This window comes from Myodes glareolus, chromosome 18, assembly GCF_982192425.1.
Source record: "Myodes glareolus chromosome 18, mMyoGla1.1, whole genome shotgun sequence".
NCBI classification, from domain to species: Eukaryota; Metazoa; Chordata; class Mammalia; order Rodentia; family Cricetidae; genus Myodes; species Myodes glareolus.
The window spans coordinates 25,750,105-25,777,012 of NC_142043.1; positions in this window are offsets into that span (position 1 = coordinate 25,750,105).

Consider the following 26,908-nt stretch of genomic DNA (forward strand, 5'->3'; position numbering starts at 1 on the left):
TGATTTTGTAATGACAACAATTGTACAAATATTTAATCTCGTACTTACGTATTCATTGTCATTCTCTTTTTCTGAACTTTTAAAATGCACGTAGATTTCATTGCTGTAACATATTTTTGAAAATTTATCGTATCAGTTAATATCTCCTGTTAAAACATCTACTTCATGACTTTGAAAGCCTGTGTGAACTCCATAGGAATGTAAGTCTAACTGCAGGTATTTTTTGTATAAAATAATTTACTTGTGCTTGACATGCAAATAAGTATTCTTAACTCAAATGTTCTCCTTAATTTTCACTACCAGTTTTCTCAGTATTATTATTTCCTACAAAACTACTCTTTTCACAAAATTCTGTGCCACTGATATTCCTTATATTAAATCAGGACATCTTTGTGAATAACTTCTTTTTTGTGAAATATTCAAGTGAACACTAATCATTCTTGTAATTGCTTTGAGTCCTATTTTTTTTTCAATTCCAACTGCTACTTTAAGAATATTTTGAAAGTCATGTTATGTGATTACAAAGTTATCACTAATTGATTGGCTAAGCCTGAAGTTACCACATGAAGTATTTACTATATATTATTGGCCTGCAGACATGTTATTGGCTGTTTGTTTTAACATTAGTTGATAGAGAATATCCTAACACTTTGTGAGTGGTATTACTTCTGGGGCAGGTAGTTCTAGGTTGAATAAGAAATCTAACAGACTGCCAGTGGCCCCACAGACTATCCAAGCTTCACAGTTCTTCTCCACATTTAGTGGACCTAACTTTGTCCTATGCAAGCTTGGATGCTATCTTTCCAGACTCAGTGAGCTCCCACTAGCTGAGGTCAGCTGTTTCTGTGGGTATTACCATCATGGTCTTGACCCATTTGTTCATATTATCTCTCCTCCCAGTCGTGGGTCTCAGGCAACTTGGCCCAGTGCTTAACTGTAGAACTCTCTAGCTACTTCCATCAGTTGCTGGTTGAAGATTCTATAATGACAATTAAGGTAGTCAATCATTAGCCTGATTTCAGGAAAAGGCCAATTTAAGGAACACATTCCAATATTGCTTAGAGTTTTAGCTGGGGTCATCCTTGAGGATTCCTGGGAATTTTTCTAGTGCTACATTTCTTGATAGCTATGTAATGACTCCCTCAATCTAGATATCACTTTCCTTTCTCTCTTTCACCGTCTTTTCCCCTTCTTGAGAATCTCATTCTCTCATACTCTCTTTCTCACTCCCATTCTCCCCTCCTCCTCCACCTCCTAATTTTCTTTAACCGTCCTTTCTTCTCCATCCTAATTAGTGGGAAGGAAGCGCCTTGTTTCTCAGCTGACCAGCCCCAATATAATCACACAGATACTGTATTAATTAAACCACTGATTGGTCCATTAGCTCTAGCTTCTTATTGGCTACCTCTTACATATAAATTTAACCAATTTTTAGTAATCTGTGTATTGTCACATGGATGTGACTTACCACGTAAATTTCTCTGTAGCTCCGATGGGGCTACATTGCTGCTCTCTAAACTCTGCCTTCCTTCTCTCAGCATTTAGCCTAGTTTTCTATGTTTAGCTTTGTTCTACCCTATCAGGCCAAGCCAGCTTCTTTTTCACCAATGGTAATCTTAGCATACAGAGGAGAATCCTACATCACCTCCCCTTTTCAGTTCAAATAAAAGGAAGGTTTTAACTTTAACATAGTAGAACATATAACAAAACAGGTATCAAGCAATAATTATACTTACAATATTTATATGTACTTTATATTTTATCATAAATAAGGAAAACTATAAATATTAACTTTTTTAACTCCATCAAAGACTCTGGAAGGATTTAATATACTTAAGTAAACAATAAGTTCATTTTAAGCAACTTCCAAAACTCTAGAATTAACAGACATCTTGCTATCTGGACAGTTACCCAAAGTTCTTTTGTATTGTTGGGGCATCCATCTTCAGGCTACAGGCCCATAGTATTCAGTAGACTTTTCCATGAAACAGGAAATTTCAAAGACCTATATTGGCAGTTTGTCAGTCAATTTCTTTAGTGACTGAAGAATGTCTGGCAGATAGTTTCATGAAGCAGGAACCCTGAAGAACTGTCTCACCTTCAGGCAAATTCAGCAGTTATTTCTCTGTTGGTTCTGCATGTCCCATTAAGCAGTCTAGGCAAGAGCAATTTCTTACCCAAATGGCTAACCAACTCCAAAAGCAGCCTCTTCAATGACCATATTTCTCTTGAAGTAGATTGGAATTGCCAGGAGCAGATATGTCTCACTGTCATGAAAAATTCTAAATTCTTGAAACATTTAAAATGTCATTTTCTGAAGGTCATTGAAAGGTTTGAAGATTATCCATCTAATTAAAATTTATCTCTATATAGAAACCTAAATAACATGACTGTGAGCTTCACTATTATAGATGGCTCACTATTAACCTATATTTCTTAATTTACATTGCCTTTTTAAAAGCTGCACAAATACAATACCTTAATCAAGAGCAGAAATATACATATAACAGAATTGACCTTAAATTTATATCAGTAAACCAAGATCCATACCAAAGCAAAGTATTCAACTATGTAGCATATCCCCTATAAAAATAAACAGACATTTATAAACAATATTTGTGAATATGGGCATAGTTATCTAGACCATTGGTCTGATGGAGTATTTGTGTACTAAGTTCATCTCAGTCAGCAGTTTAGAATAGTAATTTTTGGGGGGTGTTCACAGAGACCTTTCTGGGAGGGTTGTTGCATCAAACCATATTAGTCTGGAAGCAATCTACAGGTTCTTATCCTCTGTGGAAACAAAAGAAGTACCTCTATTCCAAGGCAGCATATCCTTAGACCCAAATTATGAAGTCAAGATGTCTTTATAATACACATGCTGGTTTAGCTTAGCAGTTCATACAATGAAATGTCTCTCTGTACTTAGCTCCTTCACCGTCAAAAACTTCAAAGAAAACACAATAATATATATAATCCAGACTCTCTGTGTGCATTTCTTCTTTATGTGGATTGTTTTTACTCTATCTTTACGCCTTTAATCTATGATTGACTGTACTCTGTCTCTTTAGAGACCTTACCTTCTTGAAAAAAAACCTTTACTTCGTTTTTTAATGTCTATAAATTTTCCTTCTCTCTTCCAAGTCTCTGTACATTTATTCAATGCTGTGACCAATTTAGAGGTCTTTTTCATCTAATTTGTCTTTATTTTGTATCTGCATTTTTTTTTACCAGAAGTGCTTCTTAAAATGCTAAGCCGGAAGTTCTATCCAGAGGTGAGTGTATGCTAGTCCCAGAAGAGAGCACAACCCCTGCCTCAGTTTCTGCAGCAGGATCTTCAGTGTTCCACTGGAATCTTCCCTTTTCCCACCATCTCCTGTGTCCTTATAATACCAGCTGTCCCTATTTCAGTGCTGAGGAGTTCTATCCAGAGATGAGTATGTGCTAGCCAGGGTGGACTGTCCCAGAAGTCCCCCCGCCCCAGTTTCTGCAGCAGGATCTTCCATGTTCCCCTGGATTCTTCCCTGCCCCCACTGTCGCCCTTTTATCGTCTGTGTCATTGGAATACCAGTTGTCCCTATTTCAGTCTTGAGGAGTTCTATCCAGAGTGTTGAGGAGTTCTATCCAGAGAGTGCTGAGGAGTCCCATCCAGAGAGGAAGAGATGGGCAGGTGCCAATGCAAGAATTCCTCCAAAAACCTGAAAGGAAACATGACATCACCAGAATCCAGGGATCATGAAACTAGAAGAATTACACACCCTACTCCAGAAGAAATAGAAGAAATCGACCCTAAGTGGAACTCTATGAAAATAATAGAGGAACTTAAACAGGAGGTGAAAATCTGCCGTAAAGAAATGGAAGAGAGATATAGCAAAAAGATTGAAGAAATTAGTAAAGAAATGGAAGAGACGTATAACAAAAAGATTGAGGAAATGAGTAAATCCATAAATAAAACCCTGGGAAACCAAGAAAAAACAATCAAACAGGTAATGGAAATAGTTCAAGATTTGAAAACTGAAATGGAGGCAATGAAGAAAACACAAACCGAGGGCCGGCTGGCTATGGAAAATCTAGGTAAACGAAAGAGTCTTCAGAAACAAGCATAACCAATAGAATGCAAGAGAAAGAAGAACGAATCTCAGAATCTGAAGACACCATAGAGAAAATAAACGCTCTGACCAAAGAAAATAGCACATCCAACAAATTCTCATCACAAAACATTCAGGAAATGTGGATACAATAAAAAAAAAAACTAAGAATAATAGGAGTAGAAGAAGGAGAAGAATTGCGGATCAAAGGCCCAGAAAATATAATCAACAAAATTATAGAAGAAAACTTCCCGAACCTAAAGACGATGTCCCTATGAAGGTTCAAGAAGCATACAGAACACCGAATAGACTGGATCAAAAAAACATCCCTTCGCCATATAATAATCAAAACACAAAACATTCAGATTAATGAAAGAATATTAAGAGCTGCAAAGGAAAAAGGTCAAGTAACTTATAAAGGTAAACCTATCAGACTTACACCAGACTTCTCTATGGAAACCAAGACAGCCAGAAGGTCCTGGATAGAGGTACTGCAGAAACTAAGAGACCATGGATGCAAGCCCAGAGTACTATACCCAGCCAAGCTATCATTCACTATCAACGGAGAACAAAAAATATTCCAGGATAAAAACAAATTTAAACAATACGTAGCCACAAATCCAGCCTTAAAAAAGGTATTAGAAAGAAAATCACAACCCAAGGAATCCAACATTGCCAATACATTCTACAATAACTCAGACATCTAGCGACCCTTCACAAGCAAAACTCAAAGAAGGGAAACAAACACACTCTACTAATCCACTCAAAAAAAAAGAAAATAATTGGAGTCAACAACCACTGGTCATTATTATTACTTAATATCAATGGACTCAATTCACCTATAAAAAGGCACAGACTTAGAGATTGGATATGAAAACAGGATCCAACATTCTGCTGTTTACAAGAAACACACCTCAACCACAAAGACAAACACCTACTAAGAGTAAAGATTAAGAAAAGGTTTTACAAGCAAACGGTCCTAAGAACACATTAGAAAAATTATCCATTATGATCAAGTAGGCTTCATCCCAGAGATTCAGGGCTGGTTCAACATACACAAATCTATCAATGTAATCAATCATATAAATAAACTTAAAGAAAAAAAATATGATCTTTTCATTGGATGCTGAAAAAGCATTTGACAAAATTCAACACCCATTTATGATAAAGGTTTTGGAGCGATTGGGGATACAAGGATCATATTTAAATATAATAAAAGTTATTTACAGCAAGCCGACAGCTAACATCAAATTGAATGGAGAGAAACTCAAAGCCATTCCACTAAAATCAGGAACATGACAAGGCTGTCCATTCTCTCCATACCTCTTCATTATAGTGCTTGAAGTTCTAGTAATAGCAATAAGACAACATAAGGGGATCAAGGGGATTCGAATTGGAAAGGATGAAGTGAAACTTTCGTTATTTGCAGACGATATGATAGTATACATTAGCGACCCCAAAAACTCTACCAAAGAATTCAGACAGCTGATAAACACCTTTAGTAATGTGGCAGGATACAAGATCAACTCCAAAAAATCGGTTACTTTCCTATACATAAAGGATAAAGAAGCAGAGAGGGAAATCAGGGAAACATCACCTTTCACGATAGCCACAAATAGCATAAAATATCCTGGGGTTACTCTAACCAAGGATGTGAAAGACCTATTTGACAAGAACTTTAAGTCTTTGAAGAAAGAAATTGAGGAGGATTCCAGAAAATGGAAAGATCACCTTTGCTCTTGGGTTGGGAGGATCAACATAGTAAAAATGGCAATTTTACCAAAAGCAATCTATAGATTCAATGCAATTCCCATCAAAATCCCATCAAACTTCTTCACAGGCCTTGAGAGAACAATAATCAAGTTTATATAGCAAAAAAACCCAAGATAGCCAAAAAATCTTATACAATAAAGGAACTTCTGGAGGTATTACCATCGCTGACTTCAAACTCTATTACAGAGTAACAGTATTGAAAACAGCTTGGTATTGGCATAAGAACAGAGAAGCTAACCTATGGAATCGAATAGAAGACCCAGATATTAACCCACAAACCTATGAACACCTAATTTTTGACAAGGGAGCTAAAGGTATTCAAGGGAAGAAGGAAAGCATTTTTAACAAATGGTGCTGGTATAACTGGAAGTCAACCTGTAGAAGAATGAAAGTAGATCCATATCTATCACCATGCACAAAACTCAAGTCCAAATGGATTAAAGACATCAACATTAATCTGACCACTTTGAACCTTATCGAAGAGAAAGTGGGAAGTAGTCTACAAGACATAGGCAGAGCAGACCACTTCCTAAGTAGAATCGCAGTAGCACAGACAATAAGAGAAACAATGAATAAATGTGACCTCCTGAAACTGAGACGCTTCTCTAAAGCAAAGGACACTCTCAGTAAGACAAAAAGACTACCTCCTGACTGGGAGAAGATCTTCACCAACTCTTCATCAGACAAAGGTCTGATCTCCAAAATATACAAAGAACTCAAGAAACTAGACACTAAATCTCTAATTAACCCAATTAAAAAATGGGGTACTGATATGAACAGAGAATTCACAACAGATGAACTTCGAATGGCCAAAAGGAACTTAAGGTCATGCTCAACCTCCTTAGCGATCAGGGAAATGCAAATCAAAACCACTTTGAGATACCATCTTACACCTGTCATAATAGCTAAACTCAAAAACACCAATCATAGCCTATGTTGGAGAAGATGTGGAGTGAGGGGAACACTCATCGTTTGTTGGTGGGAATGCAAACTTGTGCAGCCACTGTGGAAATCAGTGTGGCAGTTTCTCAGGAAACTGGGAGTCAACCTCCCTAAGGACCCAGCAATTCCGCTCTTGGGAATATACACAAGAGATGCCCCATCATACTACAAAAGCATTTGTTCAACTATGTTCATAGCTGCACTATTTGTAATAGCCAGAACATGGAAACAACCTAGGTGCCCCTCAATAGAAAAATGGTTAAAGTTGTGTAACATATACACATTAGAGTTTTACTCAGCGATAAAAAACAAGGACATCTTAAATTTTGCATGCAAATGGATGGAAATAGAAAACGCTTTACTGAGTGAGGTAACCCAGACCCAAAAAGAGAATTATGATATGTACTCACTCATAAGTGGATTCTAGTCTTAATTAAATGTCTTTGAGCCTATAATTCGTGATCCTAGAGAAGCTAAATATGAAGGTGAACCTGTAGAAAATCATATAGTCATCCTCCTGGATATTGGAAGTATACAAGATTGTCAGGCAAACTTCGGTGCACGGGGGGTGGAGGGGTGGAAGTAGTGGGAGAGGGATAGAGAGAAGGGAGAGGGGGAGGATTGGGGATTGCTTGGGGAAATGGGAGAGGGGAGGGAGAAAGGATGGTTATGGGAGCAGGGAGGTATATATCTCAACTAAGGAAGCCATTTTAGTATTTGCATGAGACTTTATTCTGGAGGGGTTCCCAGGACCAAGGAGAGGTCCCCAGTTGTTCCCTGGGCAGCAGAGGAGAGGGTGCCTGAACTGGCCTTGGTCCATAACCATACTAAAGAATATTTTGCCTATCACCATAGAACCTTCATATGGCCATGGATGGAGATAGAGACAGAGACACACATTGGAACACTGAACTTAACTCCCTCAGTCCAAACGAAAAGCAGATGGAGGAGGAACGTGAGCTAGGAAGGCAGGATCAGAGGGAAACCTCACCCAACGATGGATGGAGATAGAGACAGAGATCCACATTGGAGCACTGGACTGAGCCCCCAAGGTCCAAATGAGGAGCAGAAGGAGGGAGAACATGAAAAAGGATGTCAGGACCGCGAGGAGTGTGTTCACCCACTGATACATGGGGACTGATCTAATGAGAGCTCACCAATGCCAGTTGGACTGGAACTGAATGAGCATGTGATCAAACTGGATTCTCTGAATGGTGGCTGATATGGGGGCTGACTGAGAAGCCATTGACAATGGCACTGGGTCTTGTTTCGTCTGCATGTACTGGCTTTTTGATATCCTAGTCTGTTTGGATGCTCTGCTTCCTAGACCTGGAGGGAGAGGAGAGGAACTTGAACTTCCCACAGGGCAGGAAACCCTGACTGCTCTTAGGACTGGAGAGGGAGGAGGAGAGGGAGTGGGGGGAATGGAGAGTATTGGGAGGAGGTGAGAAAGTGGAAATTTTTATAAATAAATAAGTAAATTTAAAAAAATGCTAAGCCCTTCTTATGAACTTATGATTACTAGGGCATATATGGTACTTTCCTCTTTCTTCGCACAGTCCAACATGGTGGAAGTCTGTTCACTCGTATGCAAGCTAGGCAAGTTGCCCCAGTTCCAACTATGCAAAGTTTTACGTCAAGCCATTGATCAGTTTTTGTACTCCACTCACAAAACCTATTTAAATGTTTTGCCTCCTGAAAGAGCCAGAGCTCGTACTGGCAGCAAGGCCCAGAAAAGCAGCATTTCAAATGGTATGACTTTCTTTTTCGTTCCTTTTCTTTTCTTTTCTTTTCTTTTCTTTTCTTTTCTTTTCTTTTCTTCCTTTCTTCCTTTCTTTCTTTCTTTCTTTCTTTCTTTCTTTCTCTACCGCTGAATCAGGAAAAATCAAGAAACTGTGTTAAACTCTTTATTTTTGTGTCTAGAATTCCTTTTCAAGCCCTTTCAGGTTTTAAGTGGAATTTAGTTTGCCACATGGCACCAGTTTGTTCAAAGAAAGCAGTTTGTTGGTTCCCAGCTGCTCAGCCCAGAAATAGTCACACAGATATTATATTAATTAAATGACTCCTTGGCCCATTAGTTCTAACTTCCTATTGGCTACCTCTTACATATTAATTTAACCCATTTTAGTAATCTGTGTATCACCATTTGGCTGAGGATTAGATGGTAAAGTTTTGTCTGGCTCTGCTGGAGCTACATGGCTTCTCTCTAAACTCTGCCATTCTTCCCCCAGAATTCTGCCTAGTTATCACAGCCTAGCTCTGTTTTACTCTATCAGGTGAAGCCAGTTACTTTATTCACCAATGATAATCATAGCATACAGAGGGGAATTCCACATCAATTATTTTCTTAGGAGATCTTGTCTGTTTCCCTTTCTCAGGGAGATCCATGTATGTCTCTCTTAGGATTCTCTTTGTTATATAGTTTCTCTGGGACCATGAACTACAGGCTGATTATCCTTTGCTTTATGTCTAATATCCACTTATGAGTGAGTACCTACCATGTTTGGTTATTTGGGTCTGATTTACCTCACTCAAGATATTTTTTCTAGTTCCATTCATTTGAATGTAAATTTCAAGATGTCATTGTTTTTTTTTCCCCACTGAGTAGTACTCCATTGTGTAAATGTACCATATTTTCTTTATTCATTCTTCAGTTTAGATGCATCTAGGTTGTTTCTAGGTTCTGGCTATTATGAATAGTGTTGCTATAACACAGTTTAGCAAATGTCCTTCTGGTATGAGTCTGCATCCTTTGGGTATATACCTGAGTGGTATTGCTGGATCCTGAGGTAGATTGGTTTCCAATTTTCTAAGAAGTCACCATACTGATTCCCAAAAGAGCTGTACAAGTTTGTATTCCCACTAGCAAGGGAGAAGTAGTCCCCTTATTCCATGTTCTCTCCAGCATAAGCTGTCATTGGTGTAACACTCGTGCTTGAACTGGTATTTATGAACACTTTATTTTTGGAGGGATATCTTTCTCAGCCTAAATATTAGGGTGAGGACCTTTGTCTTGCCTCAAAGTGAAGTTTCATACTTTGTTCATTCCCCCTGGGAATTCTTACTCTTTCTGAAGAGTGGATGAGGGTGGGGGGAAGGTGGAGGAAGTGAGAGGAAAGAAGGGAGTGAGAACAGGGATAGAGATGTAAAGTTAGAAAAGGTTTTATTTAAAAATTCTTAATTAAAAAAGAAAAAAAAATCTGAATATGGTTCTTAGAGAATGCCCATGTAGTAGGATTTCAATTTTATTTTAATAAATGAAGTTTGCTTGAAGATCTGGGAGTAAAACAGCACTATTGGTCAGCCCTACTGACCAGGTAATAGTAACACACACAGCAGCTGCACTAATTTCCATAGAGACCAGGCAATGAAATGCATTAATCCCAATGGTGCACACCTTTTATCTCAGACATAGAGAGGATTATTAAATGGAAAGAGATAGCTTTCAGACACAGACTCATTGTGAGATTCCTGGAGGCAGGATCACCATTTCAGACTGAGGTCAAAGTAAGAGCCAGGGGCTGGCTGCTTTCCTTTTTGGATCTTCAAGTTGAACCCCGATTTCTCTCCCTGAATTTTTATAACCTGTATTTTACATTCACAAAAATAATACAACCAGAAGAGTTTTTTTTTTATTTTCTGTCTCACACCTCAGCAGTCCTGTAAATACACTTTTGCCTATTCATTTTTCCTTAAACCTTCCTTCTCCATAAGTGGCTCTTATTATTGTAAGTATTGATTCTGTCCCCATTACCTGAAATTATCCAACAATATTCTGACCAGTTTTTTGCTTACTAGCCTATGTACCTATAAATAAACATTTCCCAATTGATTTTTAAGAGCTATTTTTCTTTTCAGAAAAAAAACTCAAGCTGTGTGCCCTTGGATTGGAGTTGATTGCTTTTACTTTTAGGCTTTAGGCTTTGTGATAATCTATAGCAACCATATCGAGAATATTGCTCTTGAAAGCATGTTCCCTAATCACCTTTGGTTCAAATTTTAGTACTTCTCAGTACCTAAAACAATGTCACATAATTTGTGTTGAACATGTATTTATAGTGTTCAAGATAGAATCAATTAAGGGATGAAGTATTATAGGGATACTTATTAAACTTCTTAAATCTCGATTTCTAATCTTATAATGGTGAGTAATACTGACAGTTCCATATTAACTCCAAGTGTGTTGAAATAAACTTTTCAAAGCTGAAGAGGTATATATTTAATGCAGAAGTGAGTTACTTATGTTATAAAGTAGTCATAGAGGTAACCCCTCTATGATTTGGTGCAGGGAGCCTGTCTCCTAATTAGCACACGCTTTATCGCTCCAAATCCTGTGATGTCTCATTTTCTTACAAGGTTCTACAGAAAGTTCTGACAGGTCATCTATATTTGGGAAGAAAATAGATGTCAAAAAGAATTGATAGTGAAAAGATATTTACTTTATATCAGGAAAAATGAATGTCCAGAATGTTTTGTGTATTAGTCAGTGTTCTTAATGAAACAGATTTAATAGAACAAACTATGTAATAAGAAGAGATATAGTAGAGTGCTGTATAGGCTGTGTTCTGGGTATACCAACAATGATGAATAAATCCAAGGGTCTGACAGTGATTCAGTATATGAAACTGTGTGTCTCAGTAGTCCCAAACTGGTTCTGGAGTCACAGAGAGATCTTAGAGAGCTTCCAGTTTTAAGTCTTGCTGGAGTTCCCATGAAGTATATTCTAATACCAGTGAAAGAATGACTTAGGAACAGTATAGATTAATGCGGATTGAAGATGATAGCAATAAGACAGAAAGCACAGACATGCCTTCCATGCCCTTTTCTTTGGACTGATGTCATAAGATGTGGGTCAGGCTTAAGTTCTGTCTTTCTCTTCAAATTATCTTATGGGTGCAGAGAAAAGAAAAATAAGTCCCTCATGAGTATGTCTACCTGCTTAGATTTAACTTAAATCCAGACTTAGCAAAGTTTATGATGACTAAATCAAGATTAGCCATTGTAACTATTAAATTATACTTTCATCCTTTTCACTAAATGGATCTTCGGCATATGACCATACTCGTTTCAGGCAAATGATAATGCATACTATGCTTTAGCTGTTAACATAAATATTTTTTTCAAAATCATGGTTCTGTTCACAATATAGAAGGAGAGATGCTATATTTGTGCAAGCACAACATTTAAGTTTTTATTCATAAACCAACCATGAGTTACAAGCGGTTATTTAGCCTTTCCATCCACAAAGACAAAAGTGCTGAAAAAGAAATCTGAAAAATAATGCTTTTCATGTTAGTCTCAAATACATCTTAGAATATCTCTAACCAAGCAAATAAAAGATTGCATAATAAAAACTTTAACACATTGAAGTGAGAATTTGAAGAAGACATCAGAAGGTGAAATGGCCTTTCCTGATCATGGATCAGCAGAAGTAATATTGTGAAAAGGTAATATTACACATTGGATGCAATATACATCAGTATTTCAAGACAATTATTTATACTACTTCAACAAATCATCTTAAAATTCTCATGGAAACAGAAAAAATTTCAGGAGAGCAAAGAAATCTAAATAAATGCCACTCAATGTGTCAGTATCCAAGATTTCAAAATATACTCAAGAGCTATCTACAGTAATACAAAAAGAATGCTACAGGCATAAAACCAGACATTTTGATCAATGGAATGTAACTGAAAACTTGTACTTAACTCCACACACCTACAGACGTCTGATTTTTGACAAACAATCTAAAAATTGTTCCTGGAGAAAGGACTACATGTTGAGTAATAAAACAAAATCCATATTTATCACACTGAACATAATTTAACTCCAAATGGATCAAAGACCTCAACATAAGACCAGATACCCTAAATCTAATAGAGAGGAAAGTATGGAGTAAGCTAGAGTTCATCAGCATAAGAACAGTATTATGAACTGGATCCCTAAAGTGCAGCTGTTTGCACTAATTCTGCTTGTTATTCACTTCACATTGCTATCACTAGACTGATTTATTTAAATTTTCTAGTTGCTTTACAAATAGTGCCTTAATCATTGTGTCCAATATTTTTAATTTTATAAGTTTTTGGATAATATATAACTCATACTAATACATTTCACTACACACAATAGTCTTGATATCTTTAAATTATTTTAATAAAAATATTTAATTTTTTGGAGAAATAGACTCATTAGTTGAGTATGGATTAAAAGACATTCTGCTATTTTTGAGTTTAGGAAATTTGCAAATAAATTTCATTTTAATCTATATAAAGATTTCTATATAAATTCAAGTCATGTAAAGCTTATTTAAACACATTGTTTTTCTTTACTAATTCTACTAATTTCTAACACTCATGTACTCTTGAAAAGAAAATCAAGTATCTGATTTTGAATTCAATATTAGAGCTATGTCATTGAAATCACCTTTAATTTATTATCCAACTTAAAACAGTCCATATTTTTTAAGCAGCTGTTTTTAATTTGTACATCTGTATCAGAAACATCACTTTGAATAGTTCTCTATAATTGTGAGTCAGTCAACAAAACACTCCACTTTTAAATTTCTGTTTAGGTTGTGCGATAGGTTCAAGAATACCATTAACTCCATCTAAATGACGTTTTTGCCATGAGCAAACATTATTCCTAACCTTCTCCATTCTATGTTACAGTCCACCTCTCTCATGTTTCCATAAGGGTTGATATATTCTTGCTCTATACTTTATATTATTTTCATCTGCAAACTTGATAAAACCTGTATTTATGATTTTTCTTTTATAGATTATATATTTCAATTTTTATTAATAAAAAACAAGTCAGAAGTTCAGGAATTTAAATAATACATATTATAACAACATTCTATAATTTTTGTGTGTCACAATGAGGAATGTTAACTATCTGCTTGTTTATTTATTTTGTTTTTTTCTTTTTTTTTTCGCCCCCCATCCCAACACCCTCCCACTCCCCCCACTCCCCCCCTCCTTCCCCTCCGTCCCCCAGGGCAGTCAGGGTTTCCTGCCCTGTGGGAAGCTCCAGCTCCCTCCCCCTCCCTCCAGGTCCAGGAAGGCAAGCTTCCAAACAGACTGGATCCCCAAAATCCAGCATATGCAGAGGAAACAGGTCCCAGTGTCATAGTCAATGGCTTTTCAGAAAGACCCCGGGCCAGCCACAGTCAGAGAATCCGGCCAAATTCCGAGAATCTGGCTAGATCACGTCCTCGTTCAGTCCCAGTCCGACTGGCCCTGGTAAATTCTCATCAGATCCGTTCCCTTGTATCAGTGGGTGATAGCATCCCTCGCAGTACTGATTTCGTCTTTCATGTTCCTCCTCCTTCCGCTCCCCCTCCGGACCTCGGGGGGCTCAATCCGGTGCTCCAATGTGGGCCTCCGACTGCATAGCCGTCCTTCGCCAGACTAAGGATCTATGGTGATAAGCAAAATATACATCAGTATGGTCATGGGCCACGGCCGATTCAGGCACCCTCTCCTCTGTCCAGAGAGCAATCTGGGGGATTTCTCCTTGGACCTGGGATCCCATATATAATCAAGTCTCCTGTAAACCCTAAAATGGCTCCCTTAGTTGAAATATATTGTTCCCTGATCCCATATTCATCCTACCTCCCTCCCCCCCCCATTCCCGGCCACCAAGCTTTCCCCGTTCTTCCCCTACTCCCTTCTCTCTAGCCCTCTCCCCCTCCATCGACCCTCCCACCCCCCCATGCACCCGAGGTTACCTAGGACTCTTGTCTATTTCCTACCTCCTGGTGGATAGCTAAATAATCTTCATCAGGTTCATCTTCCTATTTAGCTACTCTAGGATCACGAATAATAGGCTCAAAGACCTTTAATTATGGTTAGAATCCACTTATGAGTGAATACATACCGTGTTCCTCTTTTTGGGTCTGGCTTACCTCACTCAGTAAAGCGTTTTCTATTTCCATCCATTTGCATGCAAAATTCAAGATGTCATTGTTTTTAACCGCCGAGTAAAACTCTAATGTATATATGTTCCACACCTTTTTTAACCATTCTTCTATTGAGGGGCACCTAGGTTGTTTCCATGTTCTGGCTATTACAAATAGTGCAGCTATGAACATAGTTGAACAAATGCTTTTGTAGTATGTTAGGAAATCTTTAGGGTATATTCCCAAGAGTGGTATTGCTGGGTCCTGAGGGAGGTTGACTCCCAGTTTCCTGAGAAACCGCCACACTGATTTCCACAGTGGCTGCACGAGTTTGCATTCCCACCAACAATGGATGAGTGTTCCCCTCACCCCACATCCTCTCCAGCATAGGCTATCCTAGGTGTTTTTGACTTTAGCTATTCTGACAGGTGTAAGATGGTATCTCAAAGTGGTTTTGATTTGCATTTCCCTGATCGCTAAGGAGGTTGAGCATGACCTTAAGTGTCTTCTGGGCAGTCGGAGTTCATCTGTTGTGAATTCTCTGTTAAGTTCAGTACCCCATTTTTTAATTGGGTTAATTAGAGTTTTAGTGCCTAGATTCTTGAGTTCTTTGTATATTTTGGAGATCAGACCTTTGTCTGATGAGGGGTTGGTGAAGATCTTTTCCCAGTCAGAAGGCAGCCTTTTTGTCCTATTGACAGTGTCCTTTGCTTTACAGAAGCTTCCCAGTTTCAGTAGATCCCATTTATTCATTGTTTCTCTTATTGTCTGTGCTGCTGGGGTCCTACTTAGGAAGAGGCCTCCTGTGCCTAAATCTTGTAGACTACTTCCCACTTTCTCTTCTATCAGGTTCAAAGTGGACGGATTAATGTTGATGTCTTTAATCCATTTGGACTTGATTTTTGTGCATGGTGATAGATATGGATCTACTTTCATTTTTTTACAGGTTGACATCCAGTTATGCCAGCACCATTTGTTAAAGATGCTTTCCTTCTTCCATTGTATACCTTTAGCTCCCTTGTCGAAAATTAGGTGTTCATAAGTTTGTGGGTTAATATCTGGGTCTTCTATTCAATTCCATAGGTCAACTTCTCTGTTCTTATGCCAATACCAAGCTGTTTTCAATACTGTAGCTGTGTAATAGAGTTTGAAGTCAGGGATGGTAATGCCTCCAGAAGTTCTTTTATTGTATAAGATTGTTTTGGCTATTCTGGGTTTTTTGTTTTGCCATATAAACTTGATTATTGTTCTCTCAAGGTCTGTGAAGAAGTTTGATGGGATTTTGATGGGGATTGCATTGAATCTATAGATTGCTTTTGGTAGAATTGCCATTTTTACTATGTTGATTCTCCCAATCCAAGAGCAGGGGAGGTCTTTCCATTTTCTGGTATCCTCCTCAATTTCTTTCTTCAAAGACTTAAAGTTTTTGTCAAATAGGTCTTTCACTTCCTTGGTTAGAGTAACCCCAAGATATTTTATGCTATTTGTGGCTGTCATGAAAGGTGATGCTTCTCTGATTTCCCTCTCTGCTTCTTTATCCTTTGTGTATAGGAGAGCCACTGATTTTTTGGAGTTGATCTTGTATCCTGCCACATTACTAAAGGTGTTTATCAGCTGTAGGAGTTCTTTGGTAGAGTTTTTGGGGTCGCTTATGTACACTATCATATCATCAGCAAATAACGAAAGTTTAACTTCATCCTTTTCAATTCGAATCCCCGTGACCCCCCTTATGTTGTCTTATTGCTATTGCTAGAACTTCAAGCACTATATTGAAGAGGTATGGAGAGAGTGGACAGCCTTGTCGCGTTCCTGATTTTAGTGGAAAGGCTTTGAGTTTCTCTCCATTCAGTTTGATGTTAGCTGTCGGCTTGGTGTATATTGCTTTTATTATATTTAGGTATGATCCTTGTATCCCCAGTCTCTCCAACACCTTTATCATAAATGGGTGTTCAATTTTGTCAAATGCTTTTTCAGCATCTAGTGAGATGATCATATGGTTTTTTTCTTTCAGTTTATTTATATGATTGATTACATTGATAGATTTGCGTATGTTGAACCAGCCCTGCATCTCTGGAATGAAGCCGACTTGATCATAATGGATAATTTTTCTAATGTGCTCTTGGATTCGGTTTGCCAGTATTTTATTGAGAATTTTCGCGTTGATGTTCATGAGTGAGATTGGCCTGTAATTCTCTTTCTTGGTTGTGTCTTTGTGTGGTTTTGGTATTAGGGTGACTGTAGCTTCATAAAAGGAGTTAGGCAGTGACTCTTCTGTTTCTATATTGTGGAATACGTTAAGGAGTATAGGTATTAGCTCTTCCTGGAAGTTCTGGTAGAATTCTGCATTGAAACCATCTGGTCCTGGGCTTTTTTTGGTAGGGAGATTTTTGATAACAGCTTCTAACTCTTCGCGACTAACAGGTCTATTTAGATTGTTCACCTGGTCTTGGTTCAACTTTGGTATATGGTACTTATCTAAAAAAATGTCCATTTCTTTTACATTTTCCAACTTTGTGGCATATAAACTTTCGTAGTAAGATCTAATGATTCTCTGTATTTCCTCTGTGTCTGTGGTTATGTCCCCCTTTTCATTTCTGATCCTATTAATTTGCAAGTTCTCTCTCTGCCGTTTGATTAGTTTGGATAGGGGTTTGTCAATCTTGTTAATTTTCTCCAAGAACCAGCTTTTTGCTTCATTGATTCTTTGAATTGCTTTCTGTGTTTCTATTTTGTTGATTTCAGCCCTCAGTTTGATTATTTCCAGTCTTCTAGACCTCCTGGGTGAATCAGCTTCTTTTTTTTCTAGATCTTTCAAGTGTGCTGTTAAGTCTCCAATGTGTGCTTTCTCCGCTTTCTTTAATTGGGCGCTTAGTGCTATGAACTTTCCTCTTAGCACTGCTTTCATAGTGTCCCATAGGTTTGAGTACGTTGTGTCTTTGTTTTCATTAAATTCAAGGAAGAGATTAATTTCTTTCTTTATTTCTTCCTTGACCCAGGGGTGATTTAGTAGTTGACTGTTCAGTTTCCATGAGTTTGTTGGCTTCCTGGGGGGAGCATTGTTGTTGAATTCTAATTTTAGTCCATGGTGATCTGACAAGACACAGGTAGTTACTAATATTTTTCTGTATCTGTGGAAGTTTGCTTTGTTACCGAGTATGTGGTCAATTTTCGAGAAGGTTCCATGAGCTGTAGAGAAAAAGGTATATTCTTTCCTATTTGGGTGGAGTGTTCTATAGATGTCTGTTAAGTCCATTTGATTCAATACCTCCAATAGGTCTCTCAATTCTCTGTTTGGTTTCTGTCTGATTGACCTGTCCATTGGTGAGAGAGGAGTGTTGAAGTCTCCTACTATTAGTTTGTGTTGTTTGATGACTGCCTTGAGTTCTAGAAGAGTTTCTTTTACATATGTGGGTGCCTTTATATTAGGAGCATAGATATTCAGGATTGAGACTTCCTCCTGATGAATTGTTCCAGTTATGAGTATGAAATGTCCATCTCCATTTCTTCTGATTGATTTTAGTTTGAAGTCGATTTTGTTAGATATTAGAATGGCTACGCCCGCTTGTTTCTTAGGTCCATTTGCTTGGAAAACCTTTTCCAAACCCTTTACTCTGAGTAAGTGTCTGTCTTTGTGGTTGAGGTGTGTTTCTTGTAAACAGCAGAATGTTGGATCCTGTTTTCGTATCCAATATCTAAGTCTGTGCCTCTTTATAGGTGAATTGAGTCCATTGATATTAAGTGATATTAATGACCAGTGGTTGTTGACTCCGGTCATTTTTTTTTTTTTAAGTAGTAGAGTGTATGTGTTTTTCTTCTTTGATTTGTGCTTGTGAATGGTCGCTAGATGTTCGAGTTATTGTAGATCGTGTTGGGAATGTTGGATTCCTTCGGTAGTGATTTTCCTTCTAATATTCTCTGTAAGGCTGGATTAGTAGCTACGTATTGTTTAAATTTGTTTTTATCCTGGAATATTTTGTTTTCTCCGTTGATAGTGAACAATAGCTTGGCTGGGTATAGTAGTCTGGGTTTGCATCCATGGTCTCTTAGTTTCTGCAGTACCTCTATCCAGGATCTTCTGGCTTTCATGGTTTCCATAGAGAAATCCGGTGTAAGCCTGATAGGTTTACCTTTATAAGTTACTTGACCTTTTTCCTTTGCAGCTCTTAAAATTTTTTCTTTAATATTTATGTTTTGTGTTTTGATTATTATATGGCGCGGGGATGTTTTTTTCTTATCCAATCTATTTGGTGTTCTGTATGCTTCTTGAACCTTCATAGGAATATCGTTCTTTAGGTTGGGAAAGTTTTCTTCTATAATTTTGTTGAATATATTTTCTGGGCCTTTGACCTTTGACCACCTGTGTCTTGTCAGATCACCATGGATTAAAATTAGAATTCAACAACAATGGTACCCCCATGAAGCCAACAAACTCATGGAAGTTGAACAGTCAACTACTAAATCACCCCTGGGTCAAGGAAGAAATAAAGAAAGAAATTAAAGCCTTCCTTGAATATAATGAAAACAAAGACACAACGTATTCAAACCTATGGGACACAATGAAAGCAGTGCTAAGAGGAAAGTTCATAGCACTAAGTGCCCACCTAAAGAAAACAGAGAAAGCACACATTGGAGACTTAACAACACACTTGAAAGCTCTAGAAAAAAGAGAAACTGATTCATCCAGGAGGAGTAGAAGACTGGAAATAATCAAACTGAGGGCTGAAATCAACAAAATTGAAATACAGAAAACAATCCAAAGAATCAATGAAACAAAAAGCTGGTTCTTGGAGAAAATCAACAAGATCGACAAACCCCTATCCAAATTAATCAAACGGCAGAGAGAGAACATGCAAATTAATAAGATCAGAAATGAAAAGGCAGTCATAACCACAGACACAGAGGAAATACAGAGAATCATTAGATCTTACTACGAAAGTTTATATGCCACAAAGTTGGAAAATGTAAAAGAAATGGACATTTTTTTAGATAAGTACCATATACCAAAGTTGAACCAAGACCAGGTGAACAATCTAAATAGACCTGTTAGTCGTGAAGAACTAGAAGCTGTTATCAAAAATCTCCCTACCAAAAAAAGCCCAGGACCAGATGGTTTCAATGCAGAATTCTACCAGAACTTCCAGGAAGAGCTAATACCTATACTCCTTAACGTATTCCACAATATAGAAACAGAAGAGTCACTGCCAAATTCTTTTTATGAAGCTACAGTCACCCTAATACCAAAACCACACAAAGACACAACCAAGAAAGAGAATTACAGGCCAGTCTCACTCATGAACATCGATGCGAAAATTCTCAATAAAATACTGGCAAACCGAATCCAAGAACACATTAGAAAAATCATCCATTATGATCAAGTAGGCTTCATCCCAGAGATGCAGGGATGGTTCAACATACGCAAATCTATCAATGTAATCCATCATATAAATAAACGGAAAGAAAAAAATCATATGATCATTTCATTGGATGCTGAAAAAGCGTTTGACAAAATTCAACACCCTTTTATGATAAAGGTGTTGGAGAGACTGGGGATACAAGGATCATACCTAAATATAATAAAAGCAATATACAGCAAGCCGACAGCTAACATCAAATTGAATGGAGAGAAACTCAAAGCCTTTCCACTAAAATCAGGAACACGACAAGGCTGTCTACTCTCTCCATACCTCTTCAATATAGTGCTTGAAGTTCTAGCAATAGCAATAAGACAACATAAGGGGATCAAGGGGATTCGAATTGGAAAGGATGAAGTGAAACTTTCGTTATTTGCAGACGATATGATAGTGTACATAAGCGACCCCAAAAACTCTACCAAAGAACTCCTACAGCTGATAAACACCTTTAGTAACGTGGCAGGATACAAGATCAACTCCAAAAAATCAGTGGCACTCCTATACACAAAGGATAAAGAAACGGAGAGGGAAATCAGAGAAACATCGCCTTTCACGATAGCCACAAACACCATAAAATATCTTGGGGTTACTCTAACCAAGGATGTGAAAGCCCTATTTGACAAGAACTTTAAGCCTTTGAAAAGAGAAATTGAGGAGGATACCAGAAAATGGAAAGACCTCCCCTGCTCTTGGATTGGGAGAATCAACATAGTAAAAATGGCAATTCTACCAAAAGCAATCTACAGATTCAATGCAATCCCCATCAAAATTCATCAAACTTCTTCACAGACATTGAGAGAACAATAATCAAGTTTATATGGCAAAATAAAAAACCCCGGATAGCCAAAACAATCTTATACAATAAAAGAACTTCTGGAGGCATTACTATCCCTGACTTCAAACTCTATTACAGAGCTACAGTATTGAAAACAGCTTGGTATTGGCATAAGAACAGAGAAGTCGACCTATGGAATCGAATAGAAGACCCAGATACTAACCCTCAAACCTACGAACACCTAATTTTTGACAAGGGAGCTAAAGGTATACAATGGAAGAAGGAAAGCATCTTTAACAAATGGTGCTGGCATAACTGGATGTCAACCTGTAGAAGAATGAAAATAGATCCATATCTATCACCATGCACAAAACTCAAGTCCAAATGGATTAAAGACATCAACATCAATCTGTCCACTTTGAACCTGATAGAAGAGAAAGTGGGAAGTAGTCTACAAGATATAGGCACAGGAGGCCACTTCCTAAGTAGGACCCCAGAAGCACAGACAATAAGAGAAACAATGAATAAATGGGACCTGCTGAAATTGAGAAGCTTCTGTAAAGCAAAGGACACTGTCAGTAAGACAAAAAGGCTGCCTTCTGACTGGGAGAAGATCTTCACCAACCCCTCATCAGACAAAGGTCTGATCTCCAGAATATACAAAGAACTCAAGAAACTAGACACTAAAACTCTAATTAACCCAATTAAAAAAATGGGGTACTGATCTGAACAGAGAATTCACAACAGATGAACTTCGAATGGCCAGAAGACCCTTAAGGTCATGCTCAACCTCCTTAGCGATCAGGGAAATGCAAATCAAAACCACTTTGAGATACCATCTTACACCTGTCAGAATAGCTAAAGTTAAAAACACCAATGATAGCCTATGCTGGAGAGGATGTGGAATGAGGGGAACACTCATCCATTGTTTGTGGGAATGCAAACTTGTGCAGCCACTTTGGAAATCAGTGTGGAGGTTTCTCAGGAAACTGGGAGTCAACCTCCCTCAGGACCCAGCAATTCCTCTCTTGGGAATATACCCTAGAGATGCCCAAACATACTACAAAAGCGTTTGTTCAACTATGTTCATAGCAGCACTATTTGTAATAGCCAGAACCTGGAAACAGCCTAGGTGCCCCTCAATAGAAGAATGGTTAAAAAAGGTGTGGAACATATACACATTAGAGTTTTACTCAGCGGTAAAAAATAATGACATCTTGAATTTTGCATGCAAATGGATGGACATAGAAAACGCTTTACTGAGTGAGGTAAGCCAGACCCAAAAAGAGGAACACGGTATGTATTCACTCATAAGTGGATTCTAACCATAATTAAAGGTCTTTGAGCCTATTATTCGTGATCCTAGAGAAGCTAAATAAGAAGACGAACCTGATGAAGATTATTTACCTATCCGCCAGGAGGTAGGAAATAGTCAAGAGTCCCAGGTAACCTTGGGTGCATGGGGGAGGTGGGAGGGTTGATGGAAGGGGAGAGGGTTAGAGAGAAGAGAGTAGGGGAGGAATGGAGAAAGCTCGGTTGACCGGGATGGGGGGAAGGGAGGAAGGATGAATGTGGGATCAGGGAAGAATATATTTCAACTAAGGGAGTCATATTAGAATTTACAGGAAACTTGATTATATATGGGATCCCAGGTCCAAGGAGAGATCCCCAGATTGTTCTCTGGACAGAGGAGGTGGTGCCTGAACCGGCCTTGGCCCGTGACCATACTGATGAATATTTTGCTTATCACCATAGATCCCTCATCTGGCGTTGGATGACGATACAGATGGAGGCCCGCGTTGGAGCACCGAACTGAGCCCCCCAAGATCCAAACGAGGAGCAAAAGGAGGAAGAAAATGACGAAGGACTGCGAGGGATACTATCACCCACTGATACAAGGGGTCGGATCTAATGAGAGTTTACCAAGGCCAGATGGACCGTGACTGAACGAGCATGTGATCCAGCCAGATTCTCTGAATGTGGCCGGATTTTCTGAATGTGGCTGGCCTGCAGTCTTTCCGAGAAGCCATTGACAATGACACTGGGACTGGTTTCCTCTGCATATACTGGATTTTTGGGATCCAGTCTGTTTGGATGCTCACCTTCCTGGACCTGGAGTGAGGGGGGAGGAACTTGGACTTCCCACAGTGCAGGAGACCCTGACTTCCCTAGGGGACAAAGAGGGAGGAGGAGAGGGAGGGGTGGAGTGGGAGGGCGTTGGGAGGAGGGGCGTAAATGGAAACTTTTTATAATTTAATAAAATTACAAAAAAAAAAAAAAAAGAGCGAAAGTCTCGGCTCGACCTCTTGGTTCCAGTGCTTGGTTCTGGCTCCTGCTCCCGGCTCCTGTTCCAGTGACTAGGCTCCCTTCCTGACAGTTTATGGTGTATGTAAGTTTAACCCCTCAAAATAAATACCCCATTAAAACATAATTGGTGTGGGATTGATTCGCCATTGCCAAAATCGTTACTTTTGAAATAATTAATAACTGGTTGTTTCCATCTTGGAAATGGATCTTTATAATAATTAAATTACTAATTTTCAGTGGCATTTCCTAATGATTATGATTTAGTATTTTCAATTGAAATGCTTGTGATGAATGCAGAGATAATAACTTTCTAGGAGTCACAAGGGTAGCAAATTTGGAGGTGTTTAATATTTAAGTAATCTGGCACTAGAACCTTGAAAGAATTACAAAGATAATATCTTAGATGCTAAATTAATATATAAATTGGTTAAAATAGATCAGAAAAATAAACACAACAGTTAAAATTTCTTCAGAATATATTGATAAATAGATAAAGCCATTTGACAGACATACAGATTCATACAGTAAAATGTCTGCATTAAGCAAAATAACTGAACTGCCCACAAAAAGAAATAAATGGATTCATAATTTGAAGTAATACAGATATTAAAAGGTAAAAATACAATCATGGCAGCCAAGAGTATTTCTGAGATGTCACAAACGCCCTACAAAATGCTCCACTATTCTTCTTTTTTGAAAAGTGTTGGAAAGTTTAAAAAAATAATGGTATTTTAGTGTGAATGTTCAAGTATAACTGTAAAATAGCAGTACATGGTGTGTGACTAGCCCACAGAGACTATGCTAGGTGTGACAAGCCAAAAAATTTATTCTACTAGGTTGGAAATGATGTCATATGACTTTTTATGTTTAGAATAAAACTCCTGTGAATTATACAATATATAATACAACTGCTCAATAAATTTTCTCATTAGTTAATACCATTTTTCTGCCACAGTACAATGTTAGTAACATATTTAACTCAGATCCATTGATTAGGTTTTATTCTTTAACATGGCAAATTGAGAATACCCTTAATGACCTAAATGTGAACACTTGTATATTTTCCTATTAGAAACCAAAAAAAAATGTCACATTTAAGATTTTTAATCCTTACTTTATTTCAGAGAAATGCTATGTCTAAGTGCTACTCAGGACAAAGCATTAATTGAGTACCAGCGAAAAGGTACTAAAAATATCAGGTATAATATGTATTAATATTTGTATATGCATATATATGTAAATACACACATATATGTAAATATGCATACACATATTAAGATATTCTCAGATTTAATAAGGATTTTGAGGTTTTTGATATTGCTAATGTTTCAGTTTGGAATTTAAGGAAAGGAATCATTGATTTCATATCTTAAGCCTCTTTTGAACAATGTCACAATGAAGAGAGCTGGAGTAAGGTTTATTGACACAATCACTTCTAACAGCATTCTCAGAAGAATTCTTTCTTTGGCTTATTCAGAAAACGCTTTAATATTTTTTTTCTATGTTCATTTCTTGAGATCTCATAGCAACATCTCACTTGCACCCACACATCAGTAGGGAAGCAGTAAATAACATCCTAGAAATAGGAAAGAAACAAAACACAGGATTGGTTCTTCTTCTGTGTATCCAAGTTGAAAGAATTCTCATAAGCAATTGTATTGATCTGCAGAAGTCCTGATACTTTAGGGTAGGATTCTAAAAACTGATTCTAAACTGTTTTCTACAAACAACCAGGAAAGGACAAAGAAAAGTTAGCATCTGTTCATGGTAAACCCCAAAGAGGAACAAAATCAGAAAATATATATGTTTTGACTCAGAGCACATTCCATACCAGAAAAACATGGAAGTGCAGCACATTTCTTGGGTGATAAATTCATTTTGCCCACAGCATCTCAATAAATGCACATGTTTTATATAGGATTTCATTCTGTCCCTAAAATTGTAGAAATTACAGGTTCTTTTTTTTAATCCAGACATATTATTTTAATATGCAGTCAAGGAAAAATCAATAGCAATCAAGTTATATTATATTTTTTTGAGAAAATTTTGTTTTTCCTTTTTAACCTTCATATTGTGGTAATTTAAAAAATTATTATCATAGATTTATAGGTTAAAGATAGAACTTTGTAATGTGATAGTGAACAGAAAGTCACATTATTACAAATAAAATTATTTCTAGCATTCTGATATAAATTTAATTTACCATTATATGCAACTCTTTGTTTTTAATTGCTATTTCACTGTGTATGTGCTGACGAAGTTCTGAGAAAACTAAATGATCTCTTTATCACTTGCATTAGTCATTTGTTCATTTATCACTTACATTTCCATAGTAGGTCGATTTCTAATTCTTCAAAATTTTATAATTTTAGAAAAAGAGTTATTCTTCATTATATTCACAGCAGACTGTAGCTTCTAAAAGGAAAAACGAACATTTACCATTAATTGTATTGGTGCATCCACAATTTATGGCATTTATTGTGGTAATATATAGCAGTTAAATTTATGTGAAGCATGAAAACAATGGAAACATTTCATTGTCAATCCTCCCACTACCTATAGCAGCAATGGATCCCCTTGCATTGACCTGTGTGTAAAGGGGGGGATATAATGTCGAAGAAGACTTATTACTGAAAAAAAATAGATGTCAAGGGAAAGAAAGACTTATTACTGATAATAAATCATTGTTTGAGTTCTTTGTATTCTTGGAAAATCTCTTTAAACACATATCACAATTCCACAGTCACAATGAGAAAGACCGAGGAGGAATTTGAGGTTCACACTTAATGTTCTGGTGAAGAATGAGTTAGCATTTATTTCTCAACATTTAATAAGTGAAAGGTTATTTAGTTTAAAAGTTATTTTTATTATCTTAAGTGTGTGTGAAAAGAGAGAGAGAGTGAGAGAGAGAGAGAGAGAGAGAGAGAGAGAGACAGAGAGACAGAGAGACAGAGACAGACAGACAGACAGACAGACAGACAGACAGACAGAAAGAAAGAAAGAAAGAAAAGAAAAGAAAGAAAGGAAGAAAGAGAGGGGGTACCCTTAAATAAGAGGTATAGGATCCTCTGGAGGTGGCTCTGAGCCATCTGACACAGGTCCTGGGAATCAAATTCTGGTCGTCTACAAGAGTAGTTTGTGCTCATAACTGCTGGGCCACCTTTTCAGTCTTTAACAAACATTTCAACAGGGCCAAAGACGCCTTATAGACACATTATAGTTTCCTTGGGAATGCAGAATTCTTACACCTAGTAAATTTTAAGATGACTTGTATTACAAAATAGTGCTTTTGTACATTTAATTCACTAGTTTGGTCAATAAAATTTTTGAATGTATATTTAAGCCACTAGCAGGTGTATCTTGAAATTACTTCTCAGCTTTTGATTTATAATAGATAACAAGATGAAATGCTTTTCTTCCTAAACCTGCTGTAAAACAAACTCAGGAGGTATTTGTTTGAATATTCATGCATGCACACTCTTATCATGAAAAAAGTGGTACCAGATGCTGTGTCTCCTCTCAGACCCCCATTCTTTTATAACATTTTTTGTTATAAAATCAAAACAGTCGTATCTTTTTGCTGCAGACCATGATTAAGGAATGTTTAAGACTATGTACTCTTCTATTATCTAACCAATATCTACCAGGGAACTTCTGTAAGTTTGCTGAAACACTTTACAAGTACAGAATACACATTAATAATCCAAATTCT